We start from the raw sequence: 19,876 nt of genomic DNA, 5'->3' as shown, positions 1-19,876 counted from the left end.
GGAGAGAGGGTTTGCTCCCTTCCTGTGAACATCAGTGGTTGGCAGGGATCCTGTAATGTGATTGGACACCTTATCAGTAATGATGGTACTGGGTATGATGCAGTCTGGATATGTAGCATAAGTCCTAAACATTTTTATTATTTATAAAAAAAAATTTAAAACGGAGGGATAACAAGTACATTCTTACTGCTAATTTTTTTGTGGCAAGTTTGGGGGGTGGGGCTAGGATGAATTTAGGCTATTCTAAGGTTACACAGAAACAGAGCACATATGCTGTCTGAGCAGTTGGCCTTGTTGCTCTCTCTTTTTCTCCTGTTTGGCTGGGGAATTTAAAAAATATTTCTGTTCCGCTCTAAATTTTTATTTTGGGGCTGGGGTGAGACCCCTACATAGTTCTTGAGCAGGTTCTTGGTGCAGGTGCTGGAGCAGGGAGGCCTTTTACATCATCTAGTACCTCATCCCCAGGCCCTACTGCCAAATATTTCCAATGCTAGGGTTTCCCAGTAACTGGTGCTCTGGTCACCACAGCACAGGGCTATGGACAGGAGCAGGTGTGCTGGAAGAGCCTCTTCAGCAGGGCAGCTGATTAAATAAGGAAGTTGTGCAAGCTCTTGAACATAGATGCACATACTAAAGCCTGGTAGAGTTGGGAAAGGTTGTACCAACTTAAATTAAGGCAGAGAAATATTAGGGAGGAGGTGACATGGCTAAGTACTACAGTAGGCTAGAAAAAATACTTGTCAACATGTTTTCCATTGGAAGGTTGGCTGGAGTATTTTTTGCTGGTGTTAACTGGCACTGTTAGGTGTTGTTCTACTTCATAGGAAGTACTGGACAGTTTTTGGGAAGTTGAGTAACGTTAAAGAAGAAAAAAACCTTTTTAATATTATTTGGAAAGGCTACGTGGCAAATCCATTTTATTTTATAAAAATACAGTGCACTGTGAATCAGATGTTAACATTTACTTTCTCGTTTTCCCATTAGTACTTTATTACATAAAACAAATATTCCTTTATATTACTATAAAATTGTTCAGTCACTAATAGGTTTTGATCAGGAAGTGAAGGAAAAAGCTGTTTGCTTTTGAAAAGTAAACCTAATTCTTTTTTTTTTCACTTTGCCAGAATTATTTCAGGTCGATCCATGCCTTGTAAAAGATGTGTGTTGAATTTCTTCATTAAACATCATCTTTATGTAATATGAATAAGAGCCTATGTTCTGCTATTTGTAGTAATGTATGTAGGGAGTCCATATGAAAACACTTAGCTGATGTTCTTTATTCTTGCCATGTCACAAAACATTTTTTCATTATTAAAAATGGAGAGTAATAACAAAATACTACAATCTGAAATCTCGCATGGAAGGACTGCAAGACAGCATTTTCTTCCCCAGAAACCTTGTTTGATTATGTGATTTCTCCCTTTTCTGCTTTACCGGCCAGAACCATGTAGCTGCATTTTCTTTGGAGTTTGTTACTTCTTAATTTGCACCAAAGGTGACTAATTTGAATTTCTGATGTTACCAGTGCAGTTATGGGGTTTTTTAAAGGAAGGAAGGTATGAAATACACACATACATATACACATACACCACATATATATACACATACACATACACATATATTCAGACAATCTAGAAACTTTACAGATTCACTGTATTTTTTGCATCAACAAGACTTGTAAATTTTAATTACAATGTCTGTCATAAATCATTTTGACTCAGCTTTACAGAGCAGCCTCTTGTGTCTCCTGCTCTCTTAGGAGGGGGAAGGAAGGGGGAGAAAAGGGAAAGGAAAAGTCTGGGGGAAAATCTTTGTTCTCTTGCTGGCAAGTTCTCTGTAGCAAAGCTGTCCCACTGAAGCCTGACTGTGTGATTGGGTACAGATTTAAGGAAGAGAAGGAACAGTTTGTTCTCTGCTGATTATATAAGAATACCCTTGACAGCATGTTGCTTGCTTCAGATTACAGCCTGTATCCCATGATTAGCATGGAAAAAATAGGAAAACTAGAGTGATACCCACAGTTCTATATCTTTACTATGACTTTTTTTAATCCTGGAAACCTTGGGTTTAAGGTGATGGACCCTATTTTAGCCTGTAGCTCTCTAGATGTCAGTTTTGATCAAGAACCTTAAATACTGTTTTCCTCAAGAAAAATATATTTACCAGTTTGATTCTGCTGTTTAAAATTTTCTGGAGGATTCTGGTCTTTCCAAATTCTCTGATGCCCACAGATATTTTTGTAGCATGTTTTTCTAATTTGCCTTTTTTCTCCTTGGATATTTAGAACTTCATTTCAGGATTGAAAGCTTTTTTGCAGTCTTTAGAGATCTTTTTTTGTGACAAGACATTTCTTCTTTCACATGCACAGCTGGAAATATATTCCAGGTAGATAATTAATGAAAAAGCATAGGTCATATTTCATTTCTCCCATTTAAATGTTTTTTAAAGCATTAGGAACTTCTAGACAGAAGCATGAAGAGTTACATTGCACTTTTAAAAACTGCAACCTAGATGTCTTTCTCTGGAGCTTAATGGATATGTTTAGGCCCCCAAATTTTTATACAGATCATTACATGCTCACATACAATTTGCTGTAAAGAACAGCAGCTACTTGCAATTGTGCTCACACTGTCATCTCTCAGAGGTGGAATCAATAGGAACTATTATGGTTGTACTCTCAGGGGACAGGCATATTGGGTGTGCAGTGAGGGTGCTCAGAAAAGGGAATGCAGCCCTACAGATCACTCAGGACTGCAGAACTCTAACCCTGCATATGGTGAAGAGTCGTGTGGTTTGAGGTAATTTCTTGCTCTCTCTCCCCTCAAATGCTGCCATCAATGGATGTTCACTGGAAAGCCAATCACATTTACAATACACTGGCAACTGAGAATCTTGAAACCAGAAGATATCAACACTGTACTGTCTTCAGAAATCCTAGAAATTTGTTTTGGACAAATACTTTATGAAGATGTTTCCATGCCAGCCCCATTCACAATTTGGTTCTTCAGCAGCAGTTTTGCTGTCACAATCTTCTTGGTAACTTTTCTGCACATGATTGTAGGTCATTGGTTTAGAATCTGGTGGTGCTTATGTATAGTTTTATTGTTTACTTTTTTCCTATAAGTGTCAATTTTGTTTTTATGACTTTCATGATAATTTCAGATGTACTTTCATTGGTATGTTACCACACTTTGAAGAAAGTGTGGTAACATACCAATAAAAGTCAAAACTTAGTTTTTGACTCGGTTGTCTGGGATTTTCAGTATTAAATGCCTCATAACCACATGTATTTATTTTCTTAACCTTAGCATATATATGACTCCAAGTTGTAATTAGTGACTCCATGTTAAACCGCACCAACATGTCTATAAAACACAGCATATGGATATCTTGATGAAAGGAAATTGGGAGATGCTGCTTTTATAAACCTGAAAGCTGCAGAGCAGATGTGGAAGGAATTACTGCAAAGAATCTCAACTGGCATATAAAACAGAAGCTGAAGTTTATTTTGGTTTTATTATAAAAGAAGAAACATTTTACTAAAGCTCTGTTGTATTTAGGTTACATAAATTGTGTTGTTCAGGACTAGCTGTGAAACTATGTGCACTGATGTGACAATGGAACAAGGCAATTTTTTCTCCTTTAAATATTTAGTACTAGAACTTTACAAGAGGATTGTAAAATACATATTTTTAGAATTTACACTAAATTTAATAATGTTCCTTTTTGGAGGAGAAGACTGTGATAGATATTGCAAAGTTAATATCCTTTTTTAAATTTCATGAGCAAAGGGCAAAATAGTGATTACCCTTTTTGCAGGCTGATTGTCTGGCCTCTTCTGTGGAAAGTCCTGGTCATAAATGCTCATTTCTGAAGAACTATTAACCACAAGAATTCCCATGCTCTTATATTTTCAACACCTAATCAGTCAGCCAGACTTTGTAGAAAACACTAGATTATTGCTTACTTACCTATTATAGATTTCAGAAAAGCATTGATGTGCTTACCAGGCAAGTCTTGTAATTTTATGCAAGAAACAACAAACTTTGTCATTATAAATGTATTAAGGATTTAACTGTGTATTTGAGGAACTATAAGACTATATGAGGAAAGTAATAAAGCAGGCTTCTCAATACGTTTTCAACATGACTATAATTTGATGTGGAGTGAAAGTGCTAGTTACATGCCATTTTAAAATGATTAATATTTTTGTCTGTTATTGACCCCCAAATTTTCATAGATTAGTCACTTAATAGCTACATATTTGCTGTCTTCTGGTTGTTTCTGTTTTTTTTTTTTTTTTTTTTTTTTTAGGGAGAATTAGCAGAAAATTATGGTATAGTATTGAATTTTATAAAAATTATTAACTTTATTCAATTACTGGTACTTATACTGAAACATTTGTAGAACATTCATAAGAAACCTTCAGTCCGGAGTTATTACTGTAAAAAAAAATTCTGAAATTCAAGTAGTTTGTCTTATTTATTTATCAATTATTTATTTATTATTTTGAATCATTATAGAAGTCATACTGGTTGGGATTATTTATCTAGCAATCACCAGAAGCCTCAAAATAGGTCTCTTAGTAAAATAATTGTCTTAAGTGAAACTGCCTTTCTGTAAGAAGTGTTTTCATGGGGCAGAATCCCTTTATGACTGAAGCAGGGTTGTGCTTTATAGAGAGCTCAGATGCCCTGACAGAGCAGTCACCATCCTGCCTCTGTGGGCTCTACTTCTGTAGAATGATAATTGGTTTCTTGGAAGCAAGGAATTAATTGCAGATAAAGCCTGTGTGTTTCTTCACAAGAAAACTGCCTATCCATTAGTAAATCAATGAAAATTTTGCTGTACTGAAACTAGAGTGCAGTTAAGAAAACATTCTCAGTCCTTACTTTCATGTGTTTCTAATTTTCTTTTAGAATTTCTGTTTGCATTTGTGCAAATGTGTGTGCTTTTCTTTAGTCCTAGCTGAAGGGTGAGTTTTGGAGCAAAGCCCAAGGAAAAACCTTTTGGCTATTTTTTTAAAAATTAAAAGCATATTTTAAGTGTTTTATGTAATTTGTTAAATAAATTGTTTGAAAATATTGCTATATAATACCACGATTAAAAACAAAATATTCTTTTATACATTATTCTGCAGGGTTTAGGCTAGTGATTCATAGTTCAGACTGAGTGCAGAAAAAAAGCCAGGTATTCTTGAGTACTGATGCTGCCACTGTACTTTTTTTTTGTGATGGGAAAATTGCCCAAGTAAACTCACATTGCTTTAGTTTCCCCATCTGAATAATGTGCATAATACTTACCATCTTACAGGAATGTGTGGAATGTAATATTTATGCATCACTCTGAAGTTCATCTCTAAATCAATTCTGTAACCCAAACTCCAAACTGCATGGTTGGTAGAAGACTGTGAGACACACCAATATTTTCTGGAAGTACTGTATTTTTCTCTACCTATAAATACTGTATTTGAGCGGGATGTGTTCTCTTTCCATATCATCAAGCCTGATGGAGCAGTAGGGTATAATGTGATGACTAACAGAGAGTTCTCATGAGACACTGATGTACAATGAGAGAGAAAACTGAAGCATTCTCAAGGCACTCTCTGCTTGGCTGAGAATGTTAAAAAGAAACCATGATCCGTGAATTAAGTTCAGCAAAAAAATACTTTCTCCATCTGTATAACATTGAGGTTGCCAGGCAGCACAAAATTCACTTCTGCAAAGCTCAGATGTGGGATTCCCCTAGAGAAAGTGGAATTCTGGCTGCCTGCAGAGTTTGCCCACCTTGGGAACAAATTTGAAGAGGGGAAGGTGACTTTTTCTGAGAGGAGTCACTTCCATTGTGTGTACAACCAAGGAGAGATGTCCTGGCTAACAATCCTAACAGCAGCTTTCCAACTCGTCACCAAGGAAAAGAGTAGGTCTGCTGGCAGCAACTTTATTACATATATCTAGACACCATTATTTCTTCATAGTCAAATTTTTCTCATCCTGAAATGCTTGATAGCAGGGATGCAATTTCTGAACTGGTAATTGCATGAATACATTCTAGGAAAAGAGCTGTCCTGCAGTTTTTTGATACTCTTAATTTCTTCTTTCCTACAGTTTCAGAGAAGCAAATGTCGTCCTGGAGAAAGTGAGCATCTAATTACTTTGTAGAGAGCATGTGTCACTTTTGTATCTGAAGTGTAGCTTTTCACAGTGTTCAAAAATCTTACTGCTATTAAATAATTGTCCAGTGTCCTGATGAAACGAGAAGTCTTCAAATTACAGGTGAGGAGCTGGATCTCAAGAATAAAATCCTTAATACAACAAATTGCTCGAGCTTGTTATTGATCCCCAGTATGCTAAGCTGGCCCATTAATATGTGCCTGAAGACAGATGCCTTTCTGGCAGGTCAAGGGTATGGTGATTTCTCCAAATTTTCCATTCAGTAAGATGCAACACTTCCTTTTCAGTATAGGATATCTTTTATTGTTGGAGTTTTGGAAGTTGGAAAAAAAGTGCAAACACATTGTAAAGGAACAGTTATATATATTTTCCCCTGGAATAATGTGATAGCAACTTTCCTACACTCTTTAAAACAAATGGAAAAGCAGATAGAAACTGGAAAAAGCTTATGTGGAAAGGTTGGTGTTGCCTATGTGTTTGGAGGATAATTCATTGTCACTATTGTAGAGCTGAAAACCCAGTGCATGACTTGCTATGAAGCAACTGACATAAGTTGTAGTGTACACTAGAATATTATAATTTAAATGTATTTTGAGCCAATATTCAGGCTCTAAAAAAATACACAGATCACACAAAACATGAGTTGGAAAAGATTCACTACTCAAATTTCAGTTTTTGCAAAATATTGTCTTACGGCATTTTTTGGATACCATATGCACTGAATGAAAGCCAGGCCATGCTGGAGGCAAAGGCAATGATACATTTTCTGCAGGACCTGGATTTTATCCAATATGTATTATATTTCAGTACAGAATGATCAATGTTACCAGTTAATTACCTAAATTAGTTCAGACTGACAATGTGTTATGTCTCCTAAACAACAAATTGTTTAGATGGTATGCTGCTAAAAAGATCAAGGTGCTCTACTATGGTGGATGTATTTTCTTCTCTCTTCTAATAACCAGAACCTATAAGCCATGGAAAGACTCAGAATAGATAATTAATGTAAAGCCAGGAATTATTAAGTGAACAAATACATAACATACTATACCTGACCTGATTTGTTTTAAAAATCCAAATAACAACATAAAACCTGCTTGAAAATATGTAACTTACCAGTGGGGAACTTCACTGGCTTTTTTGATGTATTTGTCGAATAGAGTATTTGCTAACAGACTTTCTCCACTGTTATTACTGTCTACAGGACATCAACACTCTTGCATTATCTTGCTCACAAGATAATTGTTGCAATGAGGTGATGTGTTTGCTCAGGTAACAAAGTAGAATATGTAGGGATAGATTGATTTTCAAGTGGTAGTAATCTAAACAGAATGATGTAAAATGGTACGACGAGTTCCTTGCTTTGAAAGAGAATGAAATAAATGACCTCTAAGTTTCACAGCCCCACACTGGGACACAATCCGCGCATACCTTTGTTAAGAGAATCGGTGCCCTTCACATAAAAACGTCCTAAACAAACAGTGTTAGCTTATAGCCAACTCTCGCCAGTTTAAAAACTGAGAATGGTTCCTTTAAACTAGAACTTTACGAGACTTTTCTTTCTTGTACTCTCGTACGGAAAAAATCGCAGGCAGAGGAGCACTGCTGCCTTCACCAAACCGCGCTGTCCCGCAGCGACGATGAAGCCACGCCGCGTACCGCTGCCCTCCCCAGGCTCCGCGCTGGCCCCGGCGATGCTGCGGGGCGAGGCACCGGGCAGGCTGCGCTGCCCGAGCCGCTCCGGAGCGCGGCCGCGCTTCCCGCGCTCCCGGCGCGCCCGGGGCGCTGCGGGCGGGGGGCGCGGGCCCACATTCCGATGCGCTGAGGCAGCCGCGGCCCGGCCCGCCCCCGCCCCGGCCCCCGCTCGCAGGGCGCGCACGGCGATGGCGCTGGACCGGCTCCAGCCGCGCGGGACGGCGCCGCTACTCCGCGGTGCGGAGGCGCGGAGCTGGGGCGCTTGGCCGACGGCGCCCGTTTGCGGGAGGTAGGAGGAAGCTCTTCCGCGGGCGGCTCCAGCTGGAAGCTCCCAGCGGCGAGACGGGACCCGGGGCGCGCTCTCTGGCTCCGGGAGTCCCCTCAGCGGGAGCCGCCCGGTCCTTCAGGAGCAGCCGCGCGCACGAGGGGCCGGGGCCAGCTGTTCCCGCTGCCGCACTTGCGGGGTGCTCCACCGTGCCTGCGGGAGCGCGGGGCTGTCCCGGGCAGGACAAGGAGGAGCTGCCGCATCCCAGCTGCCTCGCAGGCGCTGATCCCAAGGACCGTCCCGAGGGCAGCCATCCGGTGGGAGAAACCCGCTCTCCACCATCGAGGAGGGGGGGCGGTCCCGGGGCACCTCTCCCGGCGTCCCCGCGCCCTCTGTCCGTCCACGGCTGACTGAGCCGGCGGCGCTGCTCGGCGGCCCCTCCCCAGCTCTCCCCGTTCCTCCCGGGCCCGGCGGGGCGGTGCGGTGCGCGTCCGCAGCCCCCGCCCCCTGCCCGCCGGGGAAGGCGCCTCGCTCGCTCCGCCGCCCCGGGCAGCGGCGGCCGTGGAGCCCTGGCGAGGCGGGGGCGGCCCCGTCCCGCAGAGCGCTCCGCCGCCGCGGCCCCGCCGCCGCTGGAGTCACCGCCGACCCGAGGAGGAGGACAAGATACTGGGGGGACGCTGAAAGGTGCGTACCCTGCACACCCCAGCCCGCTCCCACGGGCTCTTTCCCTGACTCCCGAGCGCGGTTGGCTCTCTTCTGGGGGCTCTCTGCGGCCGGGTCCCGGCCCCCACGGCTCTCGTGGCCCCGGGGCTTGCCGAAGGCTGCCCGCCCGCTGCGGCCGTGCCCGGGGGCGGGCGGGGGCTCGGCTTGCGGCCATGTTCCGCAGCCCCCGCTGCCCGCGCCCTCCCCGCCTGACCTTCGCCTTACGGATTCTCCCCCTTCTTCTGGCAGGGTTCAAGGGAACCCCAAATGAAAATTGGGGTGGGCTGCTAGAAATTGTTCTCAATTCATCCCTCGCTTTCTCTCTTCCACTGCGATTGTATCATCACTTGTAATTTTTGCGTTAAAGTCTGGCAAAATTTAGTCCCAGATTGGTGCAGCGCATCGGAGATGTGGCGTTGGAAGGAGCCTATGGCTGAAAGCGACAAGGGCTGCTGTTTCTCTCCCCCCCTCCGTGGGTCTCTGCTCTTTGGGGGTGCTGCAGGCCCTGACACCCAGGCGTGAAGGGGCAGTGCATTCCTCCCAGCTCCAGACTTCTCTTTGCCCCACTTGCTGAAGTGTTGTTGAGTTAGAAAGACTCAAAGTCTGCAAACACTTACAGAAGTAGTTTCGCTGAAGTGTTTGTAGGATCAGGACCAGAGTACTTATCTGTTCTGCTGCACCCTCTTGGGATGCCACCAGCACAGGTGATAAAGGGAAGAGCCTATACAGGTGACTGAACTGGGCTTCCTCTGATAAAGGAAATGAAAGAGCTGGATTAAGAGTGGTAGAGAAATGCCTGAAAGATCAGCTCTACTTCAAGGAACAGTAAAATGTTTTGTTTCATAGTGAGGCATTTGTGTAAGGAGCAGAATTGGCCTTCTTGTTGTATTTATTATGCTAAAAGTTTGATTTTAAAGTTTTCCAAATATTTCCATCCTCTACATTTGTATGAGGATTATTTAGCAAACAAAAGTTTGCTAAATATTTCCATGCTTTACATTTGTATATTTGAAAGATCAGAGAACCTGCCATTTATGAGGCAGCCTCTAAGTAATCATTGCAGGGCAGCGACTATTATGTAGTTTAAGAAATCGTGTTTTTCCAACTACAAATAATCATCTTTGATCTGTGCTATCACATCCCTTAAAAAGTCAATGGCAAACAACCGGTGTTTGTGATCATTACAAAAGCACTGCAACAAATATGTGAGCAGTGAAACACACAAGGTGAAACCAGAAACAGACACTGTTTTGTGTAGTAGGAAGTGCTCAAGAGAAATTCCCAAGACATGGTGGACATGTATGCCCATCTGCATAAATTTGTAGAGGATTTCTAAAAGTCTTGCTTTCATAGTCAAATCTAAATAGAATTAATTCTTGCCATATTGAGGTAGTAATCTCAGATACTGTAATGAGTTCCTTTGTGTTTTCATACATGGTAAAAAGTTTGTTATTAATACTTTGTGACTGTAGATGAGGCAGTGCAGTTCCCGTCCTCTCAGTTAACATTAATTCAATGTGATGCAGTTTATGCAATAAAAGTGTGATGTTCAAACCACAAGGTAAAACTTTCAGATCAAGAAACATGAAATACTGCAGAATAAAGAATTTCTCAAAACTGTGGTAATTGGAGATCATAGAACAAGTTCATGGAGATGATAAGGTAATATGAGAAAAAGAAATTCTCTCTATTTAGGTTTTTAGGTTATCCAAAAGAATGTAATGAAACAATCTGAGCACTCTTTGTAAGTATCCATGGAAGTATTTCTTTTATCAAAGGGCTGTTTAATTTAAGAGAAATATGGATGTTAAGGGTCACCAGTGACTAGAACCTGCTTGGAAATCCAATATAGGAGCAAGGCATGTATGGAAAAGTGGCAGCTGTGACTGTTTGTGAAAGAGTGTAGATTTATAACCACTGGAAACATTTTGCTTAATTAATAGCTCTTCCTTCTTTTTTGGAGAAAAGCAGCTATAATTTACCAATAGTTCTTGGATTTTAAATGAGAATTAGAGAAAAACTTCAGTTAAGGAGGCAATAAGTAATTAATCTATTATTTCATTAGAAGGCCATGATTTGCATAGGGATTTTTTATTAAACATTAAACTAAGGGTTTTTTAGTGATTGTCTTAATTTATGTGCGTATTTATAAAAGCATTTATTGAGGAGTGTTTTCTTTTAAAACACTGATGACCACACTTCAGAACATGGGTTGCGATTTTGTTTCCTGTTTCTACAGCACTTAGTACAAAACAGATTTTGGGTCATGACTGACTCTTAAATTTTATAAATGACAATGATACGTGTTATTAGCAATAATTCACGGGTTTTTTTTGTTTTATATTCTTCTTGAAAATACCAGTAACTGAAAGGTTGGAACAAATCATGCAGTTCCAACATGGACAGACTTACTCTCATGCCTGTTCACAGTGCAGCCATTGATGGTTTCAGTGAGCATTGGCTATCATTTGGTTGTGCAGACAGCAGGTTAACAGCTGTCTGTTCCTTTAATATGCAGTCTGATTCATTTGTAAGTAACACTTTTCATCATGTCTCTGTTTTAAAAAGCTGTTAGCGTGCTCGCGTTAAATCCATGTTTTCCTTAATTTTGTCCCTTCCTGAGCTTTCTTAATCATTTAGAAGAGAGGTGTTGCTCATGTCCTTGAGGACCTACGTGTCTGAGTACATATTATGTGAGAGCAGTCCAGATCCAGCTTACTCTGCATACTGCTTTATTTGTCTTGGCAAACCTATATATCTATATCTGTATATCTAAATGCTTATGGGTAGGGTTTTCCATAGTCATGGTACTGCCAGATATTGGTCATATTTCACTCCTTGATTTTTTTGAGCAAAGCATCTATCTGCTGAAACAAGATTTGTGTTTAGGACCTGAGGATGAATTCTATGAATTATTTATTAATGAGGATAAATTCTATGAATTTTCTATATTGGGAGGAAATATTTTTATTCTGTCTCAAGGCACAGAGTTTTGGTTTTTACTTGGAACAAAGAAGTTAATTTGTAAGTATGTCAATGTGCGATCAAAGTCTGGTCCTTTGGTTTCTCTGTCACGCTGACATCTCTGTGCAAGACATAATTAATGTCACTGATTTTAAACTAGGCCATCCACAATACTTTCTTCTTAACTGCCCAGTCATTCATAAATGATCCAACATGTTCAAGCAAGAGCTCAATGTGGCCGCACTTACTGAAACCTGGTAACAAGAGCTGAGAGAACGAGCTCAGTCCCCACCAGAATTATCCTTCTTCCAGAGCCTGCTACATTGCTCCAATTTATCAAGTGTCAGTGTAATACCAGCTCTTTCAGTAAATGATTTAGAGCAGCAGGGACACAAACCTTGTGGAGTATGTGCCATGCCCCATGGAGCTGCCTCCTGCATTCTTTACATCTGAAACTTGTGTGTACTTGCGCTGGGGGTAGAGACAGTGCTGGCTTGAGTCCTTTACAAGGAAGTATGCTGTGGGCCAGTATAGGTACTGTGACATTTTACAGTAGTCTGAGGCATATCATTAGGGTTTAAATAGGCTGTCCACTGTGGGATACTTTTTATTTTATATTGCTGTCAGTAAGGAATGTTTAATGACTTGCTACAACATTTTCAGTGGTGCCTCCTCAATAAAAAAAAAGAGTATACTATTGTATTTGTCAGTTGTAACATTTCATAAGTAATTGAAAAATTAAATGCTCAGGCATTTTTAGTGTTCTTATTTCAGCGTTTTAAATGAGACACAAAAAAGTAGAAACAATAAGAGCAAAGTCGAAGCTACTATTTGAAAATATTTTTGGGGTAATGGTTTTATTCTATTAGTATGCACAAGTGCTGCATAACTTGAATCTAATAATAGTGTGTTTTCTTAAGCAGATGACTCTCCAGTTGCGTTGACCTTGCCTTGTGTAGTAGGACCTTGCTGTCTGCTGTTTCAGACAATGCTCTGATGTGAGATCTCTCCTCCCACAGTATTTTTCTCTGTCTGTGCTACAGCATACAGCAAGAATGCTGCTGCAGTGATCTTTGGTATTTGAGGTTTTTGTTACACTGCATCTTCTTTCAAACATTTTCATAATGCATTCCTTTACTCCAAGTACAAAACTCTGTTGCTTGGATTAGGTTAATTTCTTTCTGTAGTGGTACAAATACCTTTCAGCAGTGTTTTGGGGAAAACCAACTTGGTTTGCCTTTGGAATTTAGCAAGATAAAAAGGGATCATATCAGACCAGCTACTGCTCTGTGCACTACAGACAGTTCACATCACAGAACAACCTGTAGATTTCTTCTTGAGTAACTTTCTTGATGTGAATGCCTCCTTTTTAATTCCTTTAAGGTTTTGGATTTTTAGCTATGTACCAAATTGCAAGGGGAAAAGAAAATGCAGTATTGTAATATCCAGGCTGGTTTGCGTTTTGAAGATGGTATTCTGCTTCTGTTCTAATTCTAGGTAATTTTCATACTCTGACATTTTTCAAAGATGTATTTTCAACCAGTTAGCTATTGTTCAATGTAGACAAGTATGTTAAAATGCATTTATATCAGATTGTTGCCCATTGGTGGGCCATTTCTAATAATTGGTTAGTATTTTTCTAACTTTTTAATGAGTCACACTTCCAGTGACTTTCAAGTGTGTCAGATGTCCTGTGAGTACATGCATTGTTTCTACTGAAAGCAGTGGGAAAATAACCTCATTGCAGGTATTTCTTGTGAAAGCTTTAAGTTTCTCATCACTCAGTGTGCACCCATTTTATAGTTCAGCACACTTATGGGAAGCCATAAACGTAGAGGAGTATCTCTGCAAGGCTGGAAGGCCCTGGATTTCTGACTGCAGGAGGGGCTGGCAAACAGGCTGAGTCCCCACTCTGGTCTGGAGTTCACATTCATTCCTGGGTGCCACAGCCCGAGGTTTTGTAACATATTCAGTGGCAGTGGTGTCAAAGAAGACCAGCCAGATAATGCTTCTTGAAATCTTTTGTGTTATGGTACTTCTGCATTTTTTAGGTGAAGAATATTTCTTAATATGACTCCTTTAGAGCCCTTGAAGATTTTCAGTGTAGCGTGAATAGTCTGTTGTTATTTACCTCCAAACAACATACAAAAAGGGAAGAATCTTGCATAATTACCTTTATTTTGTTATGATTGCACCTTTTTTGTTTGTTTTTTTCTTAATAATCAATTTATGGACTAGACAACAAAAATAGAAACAATAAAATCAAACAGCTGGACTTATGCTGGAAATATTTTTGTCTTAAGAACTACTCAGAATGTTGCTGTCATTATTTGAATATACATGTCTTCTCATTCTGTGTTTTCATTCAGAAAAGTATAAGCAAGAAGATCAACTTCAGTGGTGGAGTTCCCTCAATAGACTTAGAATAGAAATAGGGAGAAATAACAACATAAAAATAGATAGTTTCATATGTGTTTCATTTACTAAAACCTCCTTGACAATACCACTTAGGCATTCCTTATATCATTAGCCTGGGTAATTTAAGTATTCAAGTACAATTATAGGGTTTTTTAATTTTGTTTTTTTTTGTTGGATGGATTTAGAAAGTAGCTATCAATATTCCATCATCTCGTGAAATTATACTAGCTTAGGCCAAGTCCATGTAGCACTGGGTGCTGTTGTTTTCATTGTGGTACTTGTTATGCTTTTGTCCCCCTCGTTAAAACATTTCAGAGACTGCAGGACTGCAATACCTGGTTAAACTAACTTGCAGTATGAAACAGAATTGTTTATTAATTAGTTAATTTTTTTTTTAGATGTGTCAGGTTGAAGAAGACAGTGTTTTTATTTACCTAAGCCAAACTAGCCTTCTTGTTACTTAAGCAGAAAACATTTGTAGATAAAAGTCTAAAGTTGACTATTTCTCATTTCCCATTTTCACCTAACTTTTCTAAAAGAACATAAAAGTTAAATGTATATGTAGTACCCTGGTATAGGAATTCTGTGGTCATTAAAAATCTAGCTTTAGCAGCCAGTTTCACTGTGGAGAAAGAGTATAATATTAATACTGTTGGTTCTTGTTTCTGTTAAGCAGGTATTGTCAACTACCAATCTATTTGTGCAGATTGAATTTGTTTATATATAGTTATGGAAACATTTTGGATTTGCAATAAAGAAAGAATATTCTTGTAAAACGTTAGTTTAGGCCCATGACTAAGAAGGCATTTATGAGTGTCTTAAATTATTCACTACCTTTTTTTTTATTCTTAGTGGTCAGCTGAAATTTTTTCTTGTTCCAGCAAATTCTGAGCTATGGCAAATGTTTTTTGCTGGATCCCCGTGTCACTCACTATGAACACTTTTTGGAAGAATGTTTTGCTTGCTCTGATTATGTTTGTGCAGCAAATTCTGGAACTTTGTCTTAAAACTTCTAATTTCTTTGTAGTAGGAGATATAAGGACTTCAGGGATCAGGGAAGAAAGAGTCTTGTTTAAAATGTTGTGGTTTCATTTGTATAAAGCGATATGAATCCCTTAAAGTCATCAACGTTTTGGGTTGTAAACGTCCTTCTGCTTTATCAAGATAAGGAAATACTGCAATTTTAGATTAACTTTGGGGGCATTAAAAAAATAATGGGGTAGTTTATGATATTAATAAATGGATAATATCTACAATTGAGATGTATTTTCACTGTTTTGTCTTGTCATTCTGATCCATTCTGGGGACATACCAACAAACTGATTTTATTATGAAAATGTGTTGTCAGCACCATTTAGAGCATCAAATTCCAAGATCTCATTTTCCTTCCATGGAACCTTCCTTTTTTCTTACAATTATTAAACCATTATTGTTCCCATTTTCATTTTGTTTTTATAAATAAAGGTTCTGTTTTTAAGGTTCAGATTATGAATAATTATATTACTAGTACAACTAGTAATTATATAATAGTACAACTAGGGCTTCTGGAAAAACAGTGCCTCTCTGAGTACATGACTGTAACAATTGGCACTACTAGGAATCCTCTTCAGAAATTATTTCTTTATACTTTGTGAACTGTGATTCTAGATTTGCAAGCCAGGTTCAGTAGTGGTGTGTAGAAATAAACAGTTCCCTAGACAGCAGGCTATAAAACAGGTCAGTGTTAAAATATGCAGTAATATCTTTCAAATGTCTGTATAGTATTAGACTACTATGCCTGCCTGAATTTTCTTTCAGGATTCAGATCATAGCATTTGTTTGGAGTTTTGTTACCTGAGAGGTGTAGGAATGTTAGTGATTCACAGATAGTAATGGGTTTTCTGGAGATCTTCACTTCCACCCTCCCAGAAGAGGCAAGTTTGTGTATTCTCTTAAAATTTGTGAAAATCATTCTATTTTGCCCAAAGCTTAACTTCCTGTTGGTGTCATCCCTTCGTTTTGTTACACATCCTCTTTATTCTGTTATGCAAGTTGATAATGAAAATGTTTATCATTGATAGTCAGTTGTCTTCTTGGCTAGGTACAGAAAACTGGTTTTGAAGCTAAAATTTCTAATTTTAGCCTCAAAAGATACTGTACCACAGTACAACAGTACAGCGTAGTATTATCCTTTATAACAGCTTTAGTGCACCCTTGAACTTCATTTCACCTGGGATGCTTTACAGAAAGCTGCATAGAATTGACTTAGGAGTTAGTGGGAGAGCTGTAAAAATATTTGAAGAAGGTGTGTGCACAGATTTAAAGCAAGGAAAATTGTTTGATATGACAGCATTGGAGCTCTGAGGTTGCTGTTGAGAAGAATGGAAAGCCCTGGACAAAAGAAAAAAACCAACCTTTGCTTTCTTGTTCTTGCTTGAACTTGCATTTAGCAAAACTCTCCCATACATTTCTGTGCATTTGAGTCAAAGAAATCTGTGGATAATTTTAAAAAAAAAGCCTTTGTGTCCTGGTTTTCCTGCCTTAGCCATTTTGCTTACAATAAAGCTCTATTCTGTGAGCAACCATATGCATCCCAATAAAGGTTTTAAAGTTTGAATTGAGACAGAGACTGTCTCAGCTTTTGGCCAGCAAATGCAAAGAAAGTTGGCCATGTTCCCTCTATTTGCCAGAAAAGCATGAAAGCTGGGGCCCCTCCTCTGTCAGAGAAAAAGGGAAGCTCTGATCTTTCTGCATACAGATTTTTGGAAGTATTGAGTCCTTGACATATTATTGGTATGACTTGTGTGTCTCTTGCTTGCTTGATGTGACCCAAAGCCCCCCAAAAAAGATCTCTTATCTACAACGAACTTGTATAGATTAACCTGGGCTTTTTTCTCTGATTATGTTTGGTGGTACTTTTTTTCCCTTCTAGTTGCAGTCCTAAATATCCACAATTAATTCCATGTCCACACAATTACAGTTTTTTTTTCATGTGGCTTGTCTCTCATCCTGCTAAATCTAAAGACCAAATTGCTTACTTTTTCAGTGTTATGAGTGTGTAATTAAAAAAGCACTATTTATTGCATGTTTGTGTGTAGGCATTTCTAGGTTTTCTTGTATTCAGGGCTTTACAGCTTTCAGTATTCAGATAATCTGACAATCCCTTGAATGATGTATGACTATATAAAATGAGAATATTAAGTTATGAAGGAGATAATCCACAAAATTTAGACTTATTTTTAATGTGTTCTGTTATGGTTCAAAAATATTTAATAATTATTATCAAATATTTGAACTTAAAATATTAAAAGTCAGACTATGGGGTTTAGAATTAGTACATAATAATATCTCTTGCACATTCTTTTTACCACAACTGTACATAAGATTATGTAAATGTTGTTGTGTAATTTTTTTTCTGGTGGGTGAATCATGAAAACTAAGCAAGTACTTTGGTTTTTATGGTTATTATAAGCAGTAATTATACACACCTGGATTATGTACCCCTATTATTAAGTTATATAAACAATATACACCCAAAGTGCTTGCTTTTTCTCTATAATTATGACATTTATGTGGTGGGTACAATTTTTGTTTTTCAGAGAGGTAACATGTAAGATTAGAAGTGCTGAAATGCATGCATTGTATTTCCTAAAGTATGTTGAAATGTGGTAGTACCACTAGCCTTATTACTTCCATAGCTGTTTCTGCTTTTATAAAAGCATTAGAGTACTTAAATAAAACCAACCAGCATTAATGAGCAAGTAATACACCAGAAAACTACACAGAATCCTTGAATATCTCAGTGTGCAGAGTGTGCTGTTTCTAATTTAATTTGTTCTTAGATGACTCTCATGAAGTGTTTGAAGTTTGTCAAATAATTTGTGAGATCTAAGGTAGATTTTGTGTTTGAAGGTAGAGCTTGCCTTTCCTAAACTAAATTCAATTCTACTGATTTTTTTTTTTTTTATTTCTTAAAGGTAGGTAAAAAGGGAAAGCAGATAGTTTTGGAAATCAATAAGAAGGTATCTGGAATACAATGGGTGTGAGTGTGACACAGTCCCCACTAAATTTTCAGGATCTATAAGGAGGTACTTACAAGATTGCAAGATAAGCTTGTAATAAAATAAGAGGACTATGAAAAAAATTCAAGAATCAAGAAAAAAATTGGTCTAGAACTTTAAAGAAAAGATGGAAATGAAAAAGATTTACAGGAGCAGCTAACTGTTTTGAGGTGTGGCAGTAGCATGCCTAAGAAGACAGATGAACAATATTTAATTTGAAATCTCAAAGGACAGGTTAGTCTGCATTCATTTACGTATGCTGGTTTTATTTGCTCTTTCTTCAGAGGTCATCTACTGTTATGAACTTTATTCTAGATGTACAGGTACTATATCTTTATACCTCATCTCCACATTTCTCATACAACCTTGTGAGAAATTGACTTTTCCTTGTTGGCTTTCTATTGACCAGAAAGTAGCAGAGAGGAAAGCAATACCATCCACATTAGAAACTGTCACTATTTAAACAAAGATCTCCATACAGCATGCAAGGTATTGATTGAGAAAAGGGAGAGCTACGGTCTGCCTGTTGCACCTTGTGAGTGCTGGAGCAGGTGGTGCCCTCACTGAGCTGCCATTTGTAAACTCTTTCTCTTGGGTTTACAAAGAGAAACCTGTCACCTTGAACATGCCACAAGTGGTCTTGAACTTGACCACTTGTGGCATGTTCAAGGTGACAGGCATCACCTTGCAAACTGTCTTGAACAGATTTTTGTTTTGCACCGTTTTGAAACATTACATAGGTTTTTGTTGCAAGCAGAGCACTGTTGCCAGCATCAGACGTTGTTTTGCTCAGAGCTGTGTAGACTGCACAGACCATTATTTTTCCTTGCTGCTTTGCCTCCCTTCAGGGATCCTTTCTTGTGCCAGTTATTACTTCATAACACACTCAGCCGCCTGCTGGGGTCAACACTGGTTTGAACGGTCTGTCCTGCAGGTGAGCCTCCTCCTGCACTGGTCTGCAGGGCTTTCCCCTCAGCGGGATGAAGTCACTGTTGTCATCTTGCCCAAGAGAAGTCTGATTACAAGGCCTTGGACTGCTCCTTATCTTTCAGTTTGCTGCTTCAGTACTGGTCTGACAGTGTTTGATTCAGCATTTCAGAGTAACCTCCTCATCCCTGTTCTTGGCGACAATGAAAAGTCCATATTCATACTGCTGCTCGAGTGTTACTTGATAATTAGTTTCCCTCGACTTCTTATTATCATTTGTGGTTGTGCCTGATGGTGAGACCAATGACCTTTGTGCTGGGGAGTTGCAGGAGGGGTCAGTGGGAGGACAGGCCCAGGGCTGAGACTCTGCTGCAGTCCACCTGGGTCAAGAAAGGCACCAGTGGGTGAGCTGGGTCCTGGTTCTGGTCTTAAAAATCTGATCAAATGGTCAGGAGCAGCAGAGAGTGGGGCCTGAGCCCAGAGATGTCAGCAACATAGCTCACCAGAACTGGGGCAGTCCTGAGCTGAAATGGCTCCTGGGCCTGCCGTGGGGGGCTGCAGGTGGGGCTGCTGATGGTGTTTGAGGACTTGCTGTTCTCAGAGCCCTGACAGTGCCTCTGATAAATACCCACATTGATCCTGTCCTGTGTTAACACCATGGAATGCTCTGCTGGTTGTAGCATTTGTTCGTT

The sequence above is a fragment of the Serinus canaria genome, chromosome 6, assembly GCF_022539315.1.
Source record: "Serinus canaria isolate serCan28SL12 chromosome 6, serCan2020, whole genome shotgun sequence".
NCBI classification, from domain to species: Eukaryota; Metazoa; Chordata; class Aves; order Passeriformes; family Fringillidae; genus Serinus; species Serinus canaria.
Note: the sequence above shows the minus strand (reverse complement) of the source record.